General features: G+C 46.4%; 1 protein-coding gene across 4 annotated transcripts in view; it reads left to right on the top strand.

Annotated features, from left to right (window-relative positions):
* The first annotated feature begins 9,389 nt into the window (after window positions 1-9,389).
* MINAR1 (membrane integral NOTCH2 associated receptor 1) overlaps window positions 9,390-10,262 on the top strand; it is a 15,609-nt gene continuing 14,736 nt past the window's right edge. For 2 of the 4 annotated variants that reach the window (XM_087704285.1, XM_087704284.1), the window contains exon 1: window positions 9,396-9,950. The gene's annotated coding sequence lies outside the window, so the exon portion shown is untranslated. Of the gene's footprint in view, window positions 9,951-10,262 lie in introns of all 4 variants that reach the window. The other 2 variants (XR_015695425.1, XM_087704286.1) reach the window with 2 other exon arrangements.

The following is a 10,262-nucleotide window of genomic DNA, read 5'->3' as shown; positions in this document are numbered from 1 at the left end:
AGAATTTGTGCCTGTCATCAGTCATTTGCTGCTTGCCACCGCCAGTTCGCAGACGCAACTTTGTAGGCACAAGACTCATGTACCCTGGCTGCAAGCGAGCAAGGAAAGAAGCAAATAAATTACTTAATTATATTGATATGCAAGAAGGGAAGTTCTTTTTTTAAAAAAATAAATGGGCAGAGAACAAGAAGAGGAGCTGACTAAAGGATAAGATAACTGCATCCTATCTCCTTTATCTAGTCTTTTTATTGTTCGGTGAGTTTGCTCTGCTCATTCTACCCTATCTTGATCACTGCTTGGCAAAGAGGTGGAATAGGGGGGTCTAGGATTGTGATGGCAAACCTATGGCACGCATGCCAGAGGTGGCACGCAGCACCCTCTTTGTGGGCATGGAAGCTGTTGCCCCAGTTCAGCTCCGCTGCAAATGTGCATGCGCCTCTTGCCGGCCAGCTGATCTTCAGGTATCTGCCATGCATGCACAGGGGGGGGTATGTGCGTGGGGGAGGCGCATGAGCAGGGCACATGCAGGAGGCACCCGTGCACATTATATTTTGGGAGTTTGTGTGCATGCACACATGTGGGCGCACATGTGCACTTTAGACATTCGGTCCAAAAAAGGTTATCCTTCACTGGTCTAGGATTACTATCCACGGTCTCTCACCGTGGCCTGCTCACCGCAGCCAACTTGTCATGGCCAACTCGCCCCTGGGACCAAAGTGACATAATGTAGAAGAAATTGCGGAACAGAATCATCAAAGGAAAAAAAAATGCAAAAGGAGGGACAAAATGAAATGAAATGTGAGTGACACAAATTCATTTCTTAAAAAAAAAATATTTTAAACATTTTAAATAAAATTGTTGAATTGCCCGGCAGCAAGTTGGCCGCAGTGAGTTGGTCGTGGCCAATTGGCCATTGTGGGTTGTCCCATCCTGGCATTAGAAATTCACAGTAAGCGTCAAGAGCATGACCTGAGACCCCAAATGGAAATCCTTTGGCAATAGTTTCTCTCTCCTGCTCCGTACTGTACCTCGCTTGTTTGTGAATTATGGTGCTATTTATTTATATATTTTATTTTATTTTATTTTATAAGCTTGTATGCTCACTCTCGGAAGACTCAGGGTGGCTTACAAATAAAAAGGGAAGGGGGGGATATAAAAAACAAAAAACAACAATTTAAAAATTCAACAACATTCATAACTTAGGATGGGGCTGGATAATTCAACAGTCCCAGGCCTGCCGGAACAGCCAGATCTTGGTCGCTTTGCGGAAGGCCAGAAGGGTGGTGAGGGTCCGGATCTCAACGGGGAGATTGTTCCATAGGGCCGGAGCAGCTACAGAGAAGGCCCTCCCCCGGGGAGTTGCCAGCCGGCATTGGCCAGCAGATGGAATCCGGAGGAGGCCTAGCCTGTGCGATCTAATAGGTCTCTGGGAGGTAACTGGCTATGCTGGTCTAGATATTGTGCTAAAGCATGGTTTGTTGGAAGAAGGGCTGATTACACCTGGGTCACCCCTATTATCAGGGACATAAACAAAAGTTGCAGAACATCATGGAAAAACATGCTATGTTCAAACCTGCCATGACTTTGTAGGATATACAAATTAGTGTGAGCTGTGTAATCTCTGTTAGCAACAGCCAATGGTATGGGGATCAGGCCCTAAACCAAGAATGGCACGCAATGATTCTCCCAAGCTGAGATCTCTATTGTTTCACACCTGTAGACAAACTCTTGCAGATTGAGGGTTCTACTAGGTGCATCTTGGACACATACATTCTGAGAGGGTTTTCTGCAAAGTGGTTCACTCCAACTGCCATAATTTCCAGGTTACCGTCTCCTACAAATCCTCAAATCCTCCAGGTAGTAGAGATAACAAAGACTGGGTTCACGAGTCATGCTAAATCAATACAATCCAAGGAGGCTGGATTTGCTCAACCCATTAAATCAAAAACAAACACACAAGGTGGCTTAAACATGCTCCACGAAGGAAGTGCCACTTTTCGCATCCGCTACCAGCTTGTTGCCCTACTGGTTGGGGGATGATGGGCATGGTAACCCAGCAGATACAGTGGAATGATGAGCTACCCTGGCAGTCTGTTCTTATCTGAAATTTCACTTTTGCCAGCTGATTTGGACAGAGTGCCTCTTTGGCATACCAATACAATACAATACAATACAATACAATACAATACAATACAATACAATACAATACAATACAATACAATACAATACAATACAATACAATACAATACAATACAATACAATAACAAAGTTGGAAGGGACCTTGGAGGACTTCTAGTCCAACCCCCTGCCTAGGCAGGAAACCCTATACTATTTCAGACAAATGGCTATCCAACATCTTCTTAAAGACTTCCAGTGTTGGGACATTCACAACTTCTGGAGGCAATTTCTGTTCCACTGATTAATTGTTCTAACTGACAGGAAATTTCTCCTTAGTTCTAAGTTGCTTCTCCCCTTGATTAGTTTCCACCCATTGCTTCTTGTTCTACACTCAGGTGCCTTGGAGAATCGTTTGTGGCAACCCCTGAGATATTGCAACACTGCTATCATGTCCCAACAGAAGGTCGGACATGGATGAGATTGATCTTCTTTGAGGAAGACACCCTGAAGCCATGTCGGTTTTGAATTCTGTGCTATATTTTCTGCCATTTGGGAACTGGAAGCAGGGAGCAATCAGTTGCTCCAAAACCCACTGAAAAATTGTTCTGACCCAGGCTTCCTTAGAAAGCAAGAAGCAGAGTCTTGGTCCTGGCAAAACCCCATTTATTTACACGACTGTGAATTCCTTTCATTCACAGTCAGCAAGGCTTAGCAAACAGTCTTTCAGAGGAATGTTTATCAACACGAACCTTATCTTGTTTGGAGAGCTGTCAAATAACTAGTTTCCAAACGCAGGGCAAGGCAAAACTTGGCACAGAGTCTCTTATAGTCACAAACAGAACTTTTCACTCTTGAAACGACCGAAAGAACGAATTATTTCCTGAAAAAAAAACCTCCCCATTTGCTCCTCTTTTGTTTCCTATAGGAGGGGCCAATCACCTCCAAGGTGTGGTTTTCTCCTAAGTCAACCCTGCTTTCTTAATTTTTCTTGTCTTCTGGCAGCTCTGCGCAAGCACATACTGGGAACAGGCTCCAGCTGTTCCTCTGCCTCACTGCTGTCTAGCTCCCTCTCTGCCTCTGATGCAGAGCCCTTGTCTGAGCTTTCCTCAGCCCCCAGGACTGGCCCATGTTCCTCCCCAACCTCGCCACCGTCCGACTCTGCTCCCAGCTCCACTGGCCACCAGCAGGCCACAACAAAAATGTAAATAAATAGGGAGAATCACAGAGACATACTGTACAGATAGGGCTTGTTCATCAGTCCATAATATGAAGCTCAAAGCTGAGAAAAACGTTGATCCACCTTTGATCTCAAGATGGTGCCTCTAAAATCTTGATGGATTAATTTCTCAGCAAATCATGGCTGTTACAAGTGCATTGTGACATTGTGAATGCTCAGTACTGCACTGAATACAGCTGCCCCATGTTATAAATAGAAAGAGGGTTACATTAGCATTCATTTACTGCACGGGATGATATTAAGAACTGGAGGGTCAATGCTGAAAACAGAAGCCTTTTAATCAATTGTCAAATATAATTACAGTGCAGAGAACGACACAAAAGTTAGGATTTACAGTGAAAGGACACCGTATCTAATCCTCTCCTTGAAACTGATTATCAATGCATTATTATTATTACCTGCATATTGTTTATTATTATGAAAATATCTATCATGTATTTCGATAGTGTGCGTCTTGCAAACATCTCAAGAAGAAGCAAGAATTTCAATGTTTCCTGGGTTTTGGCCTCCTTCGCGGCCGAAAAGAGCAAGCGACCTGCTTGGCCTGGCCACCAGACCATTTCGTTCGCGGCCGAAAAGAGTGAGCGAAGCACCTGGCCTGGCCAGGAGCCAGGCTTCATTCGCGGCCAAAAATAGCGAGCAATGCGCCTCAACGGGCTGCTTCTTCATGGACTGGCCACACATGCGCTTAAATAGGGCCACATTTTGGGGGTAGGGCTTAATTTTAACGCATGCACATAGAACAGTGCTGGGCCCTCTTTGTGGGGTGGGTCATATTTTAGGAGAAACGCAGTATGGATTCAGCCACTGCAGTGGTGGGTATCAAAAATTGTTCGAACCTACTCTGTGGGTGTGGCCTCCTTTGTGGGAGTGGCTTGCCACCCATGTGACCGGATGGGAGTGGCTTGCCGTCCATGTGACCGGATATGAAGATGCCGACGACACTTGTCAGAACCACCTTAAATTACCTCACACACAGCACTGGCATGCATAAGAATAGGATGTAAACTTGTTTTTTTTAAAGGCATCTTTGGTTTGCGTTAAAACAACTTCAACCCACGCCATGTTCTGATTGCACCACAAACGCAGTAGTCATCCTTACCTTTCACAGAGGCCCTGAGTTTTATAAATATGAGCATGATAGTGTAGAATAATCATATCCAAGGACCAGTGGTGGGTTTCAAAAATTTTTGGAGCCTCTTCTGTAGGTGTGGCCTGCTTTCCGGGTCCACTGGTGGAACCTCTTCTAACCGGTTCGGTAGATTTGATGGACCGGTTCTACCGAATAGGTGCGAACTGGTAGGAACCCACCTCTGAGCCACTGAATGCTAAACTAACCACGCTGAGAAAAACTATTGGCTGGGTTTATATAACTTGGCAGCATAAGCTAACGCAGCACATTTTAGACTAGCGTCAGAAGTGGTATTCAGCCACTTCTCTCTAGTTTGGGTGAACCAGCAGCGGCAGCTGCGGGAGGTTCCGCCCAACTACCTCCACATAATGTGCTAGCACTGCGCATGCACAGAAGGTGGTGTGCACGGCGCGGGCACTCCCATTGGTGAACCGATAGGGAAGGTAAGTGAATCCCACTGCTGACTAGTGTGTTGTGTGAACCCAACCACCAGTAACTACTACTTAACTAAATGCTCTGTACTGAGAGTCTGTATGAGTACAATTGGGGTGGAATATAAACACAAGGAATAAATACATTTTTCGGAGTATAAGACGCACTTTTCCCCCCTCAAAAAAGAGGGTGAAAATCTGGGTGCGTCTTATACACTGAATACAGCATTTTTGACATCCTGAAACCCCTCCCCCTTCACCAAAAGGGCCATGCATAGCCTTTAGGAGGCTTCCAGAGTGCTCCTGGGGGCTGGGGAGGGCAAAAATGAGCGAACAATGGGCCATTTTTTGCTCAGTTTTGCCCCCCAGCCCCCAGGAGCCTCCTAAAGGCTATGCATGCCCTTTTTGGATAAAAATGGGCCATTTTTGTTTGTTTTTCTCCCCCCCCCCAGTGCCCAAGATCCTCCTAAAGGCTATGCATGCCCCTTTTTTTGACAAAAAAACAGACCATTTTTGCTTGTTTTTGCCCCCCCCCCCAGCTCCAAGGAACACTCTACAAGCCCCCCTAAAAGCTATGCATGCCTTTTTTTTTTTTTTTTTACAAAAAAACAGCACATTTTTGGGAGGTCTGCAGAGTGCAAAAACGTTTTTTTTTTAATTTGCCTCTTCAAAATCTTGGTGCGTCTTACACTCCTAAAAATACGGTAGGTGTCAGAACACAGTTCCTGCTTACCCTCAGAGAAAGTCCTGCAGGGAAAGTTGAAGATAATTGGAGATGTTCAGCCCAGAGAAGAAAATATTGTAAATCCTTCAAATCCTTGCAGAAATGTCCCAAGAAACAAGACAAAATAGGAAGACAAAAGGGGAAGAGTTTTCTTTTTTCCCTTCTTGTTTAAAAAAGAAGAAGCAAAGCTAGGAAAGAAAGAATTTGTAAAGCTGCGTAAAATTGACTGAGAATTTTCGAAGCAGCATTACATTAGTGCTGCGTGTGAAACTGATCTTACATCAACCTTGACTTTAAATCCATTATGAAAATCAATATTCAGTAATTAACAAAGGCAGCCAGTTTGATTAAAAAAAACTAAAACAAAACACCAGGCAGAATAAATTAGAAATTTCTCTGGGATCTGAGAAAGTCTAGCCGTAGGATAACAAATCAAACAAATGTTTGCCAGAAGGTTAATATTTTAAAGTCTATGTCAAAAGGAACCTGAGTTTAGATGTGATTCAAATCAATGTGCAAGATTATAATGCACAAAACCTGTTGCCACATTATATTACAGTATCAGACTGATGAGAGTTTATTGCTGACATGGATCCAAACTCTCATAGCTCAGTTTTCATTCTTCTCAAGAAAGAATGATGCATAATTTCAGTAAGTTTAACATGTTCTAGCAGTTGTTATCATAGACAGGCCTGATTCTGCATATTTCTGTGGGAATATAAGGCTTAGTTAAGGTGTAATAAACAAGACAAAAGAACTGGCAAGAAAGGAAAACATATCTTTACATTTTATTTTATTCATCCTCTTTTAATCATCCTTGAGGGGTGGCGTCTGGGCAACTGAATGGAACTAGGAGACTGGCCGGATGCTCTTCCTGTCTCCAATGCAGAGTTTTGTCTAGCAGATATATTCTCATTGTGCCCAGAGAGAGAAATATCTGCCTCTACCTAGGATTGAACTCACAAGCCTCCTGATTGTGAGCCGAGAGCTCAACCTCTAGGCCACCGCGCCACTCATTTACATTTTATTTTATTCTGTGATGAATCATCTTCCAGAGTTGTTGGGCTTTATAACACTGCCATCCAGTGTGGATAATCCAACCTAATTATTGAATTCCCAATATTCCTGAATATGAATTATCTAGTTTGGCAATCAACACTGGAATGGTACATTAAAGATGACCTGTGAGATCTTTTCCAAACTGAACTGTTTGGGGTCATGTGTGCGCTAACTGTACATGTGCTTTGTCTGATTTTGACTAAACATGATGCTTGGACACAAACATTGAAATGCAAATCATGAGCATGTTGTATGAGCCCACACAATTGTGGCTTCATCAAGGAAACATGGCTTGGCAAGGTGTATGAATCCAGTCTGTGAACCCAGAGCCCTGATGGCGCAGTGGTTAGAATGCAGTATCGCAAGCTAATTCTGCCCATCGTCTGGAGTTCGATTCCGACGGGCTCAAGGTTGACTCAACCATCCATCCTTTCGAGGTCGGTAAAACGAGATTGTTGGGGGCAATATGCTGACTCTGTAAACCGCTTAGTGAGGGCTGTAAAGCAGAATGAAGCGGTAAATAAGTCTAAGTCCTATTCCTATTGCAGGCTAACTCTGCCTACTGCCAGCAGTTCGATTCTCATTGGCTCAAGGTTGACTCAGCCTTCCATCCTTCTGAGGTCAGTAAAATGAGGATCCAGATTGTTGGGGGCAAGATACTGACTTTAAATTGCTTAGAGAAGGCTGTAAAGCGGTACATAACTCCAAGTGCTATTGCTATTCCTCCCTCCCTCCCTCCTTTCCTTTCCTTTCTCCTTTCCTTCCTTACCTCTCTTATTCCCTTTCTGTAAACCACTTAGAGAAGGCTGTAAAGCAGTATATAAGTCTAAGTGCTATTGCTATTCCTCCCTCCCTCCTTTCCTTCCTTCCTTCTTTCCTTCCTTCCTTCCTTCCTTCCTTCCTTCCTTCCTTCCTTCCTTCCTTCCTTCCTTCCTTCCTCTCTTATTTTCTTTCTGGAAACCACTTAGAGAGGGCTGTAAAGCAGTATATAAGTCTAAGTGCTATTGCTATTCCTTCCTCTCTCCCTCCCTCTTTTCCTTTCCCCTTCCTTCCTTCCTTCCTCTCTTATCACACCATGTTTTCGGCCTGGAAGGCCCCCTGCACCAACCTGGAAGCCAAAAAGGGGCACGGGGGTGCTGCGCAAGGCCAAAAATTGCAATGTGAGCGCCCCCATGCATGCACCCCACCCCCACGCATGCATGGCAGACCCAAAGACCAGCTGGCCAACGGGAGGCATGTACACACGCACTGTGGAGCTGAGCTGGCGTGTCTGCAGAGAGGGGGCATGGCCCTATACTCTTCCTCTTCTGTCCTTTCTTCCCATCTTGACATACGGTTGATTATGGTTTTGATGCTGGTTGTGTACCACTTTTTAATCTTCCTGCCTCTCACCTTCTCCCACTTGTAGAGAGCGCAAGAAACATATATTTGGATCATTTTTCCGCCAGCTTCATAATATGCTCAGCTCAATCCTTACCCTAAGCCTACAAGAGAAGCTGCTGATGCAAATTCTCCCACCTTGGGAAATTGACAAGAGGTGTGTGTGTGTGTGTGTGTGTCTGTGTGTGTGTGTGTGTGTGTGTGTGTGTGAGAGAGAGAGAGAGAGAGAGAGAGAGAGAGAGAGAGAGAGAGAGAGAGAGAGAGAGAGAGAGAGAGAGAGAGAGAGAGAGAGATTAAAGAAAAGGCTTGAAATCAATCAAAACGAAACCCTTCCTATCTGTGCCTGGTTTAGGATTTCGCAAGAATCCCTTATCTTGTCGTTGGGAGGGGAGGAGAACAGGGGCCTCGAAACGTTTGTGTGTGTGTGTGTGTGTGTGTGTGTGAGTGAGTGAGAGAGAGAGAGAGAGAGAGAGAGAGAGATTAAAGGAAAGGCGTGAAATCAATCAAAACGAAACCCTTCCTATCTGCGCCTGGTTTAGGATTTCGCAAGAATCCCTTATCTTGTCGTTGGGAGGGGAGGAGAACAGGGGCCTCGAAACGTTTGTGTGTGTGTGTGTGTGTGTGTGTGTGTGTGTGTGTGTGTGTGAGTGAGAGAGAGAGAGAGAGAGAGAGAGAGAGAGAGAGAGAGAGAGAGAGAGAGAGAGAGAGAGAGAGAGAGAGAGAGAGAGAGAGAGATTAAAGAAAAGGCGTGAAATCAATCACAACGAAACCCTTCCTATCTGCGCCTGGTTTAGGATTTCGCAAGAATCCCTTATCTTGTCGTTGGGAGGGGAAGAGAACAGGGGCCTCGAAACGCCGGACTTCAATCCGTTCAAATGAATTCGCGGCGCTTTCCACTTGCGCTGCTATAGGATCGGGATCCGCACCAACCGGGATGTTTTTTCATCCCTTCTTGCAAAGTGGAGAAAAGAGGAAGAAGGAAAGGAGGCGCCGAGAAGAGAGAATCCTTTTCACGCACAGAAGGAACGCCCGGCCATTCCGCAGTTCCCACTTGCTGGGTTTTTTTTTTAGGATCGAAGGCTGCCCATCCTCGCAGCTGGAGCGCCCGGTTCGGCTTTGGAGAAAGCTTGCCCCGGTCTCTCTCTCTCTCTTTCTCTCTCCTCCCCGAAGCCCAGCTGGGCCAATGATGGACGAGCGGGCGCTTTGGAGGGGGAGAGGGAGCGCGCGCGGGAGAGGGGAAGGGGCCTTGGCAGCGAGAACGCGCGCCGCCGCCGCCGTGCGCGCGCTCCCCGGAGCTTGGCTCTGTTTGCTTCCGAGCCCGGGCAGAGGAGCGTCCCCGGCTCACCCATCGCCTCGCCCGAGGAGGGAGCCGAGGCGCTGACACGTCTTCGTGGCCCCTCCGAGAGGGATGCTCCCGAAGGAAGGCGAGGGACTGAGCGCCTGGATCGGCGCAAACCATCCCCGGCGATCTCCGCAGTGTGCTGGGTTGGCGGCTTTGGGCATCCCGTTGGCATCTGGGTTTCTTCTTCCTCCCGCCGCCCTTTTCTTCTTCTTCTTCCTCCTCCTCCTCCTCCTCTTCTTCTTTTTCCTCCTCCTCTCTTTTTCTTGCAAATCAAATCTTGGCGCCATGGGGAGACTCTACTGGGAGATCTTTTATTTCTGCTTTCTCTTCTTCCTGCTGCTGGCGAAGTCCCGGCTGCAGGATAAGCAGTGGCGGGAGAAGAGCCTAACGTGAGGGTCGAGAAGAAACCGAAAGGAGAACCGCAAAACGAAATCCCAAACCATACCCAACAACAACACCAACCCACCAGCCCCAGATCTGCAGGCGCGCTTCGTTTCCTCCCTGTTCCTTCAAAAGGAAAGTTGGAGGTAAGGGGGACTGGGCGGGGATGGGTTTAGGATCGGGGCTATCCGCCTTAGCTTTCCCACCAAAGGCGCCTTGGCATCTGACTGCCCTTCCCGGAAAATCTTGGCAAAGAAAGAGCCAAGAATGCCCGCGGGGAAAGAGCCATCTCTATCTAGGAAAAAAAAAACCGTTGAAGTAGTTGGGAGAATTTGGCCAGGTTGGTGGGGAGGGGGGGATGCTGTTTGTGTGTGTGTGTGTGTGAAGGAAGCTGCCCAGGTTTGTCCTAGCCAAGTGTGGATTCTGGGGGTTATGTGCTCAATTTTAAGCCTCCAGCC

The sequence above is a fragment of the Thamnophis sirtalis genome, unplaced genomic scaffold (assembly GCF_051295495.1).
Source record: "Thamnophis sirtalis isolate CommonGarterSnake01/CBP01778 unplaced genomic scaffold, rThaSir2_p1.2 scaffold_2, whole genome shotgun sequence".
NCBI lineage: Eukaryota > Metazoa > Chordata > Lepidosauria > Squamata > Natricidae > Thamnophis > Thamnophis sirtalis.
This window is presented reverse-complemented; position numbering and strand designations above follow the sequence as displayed.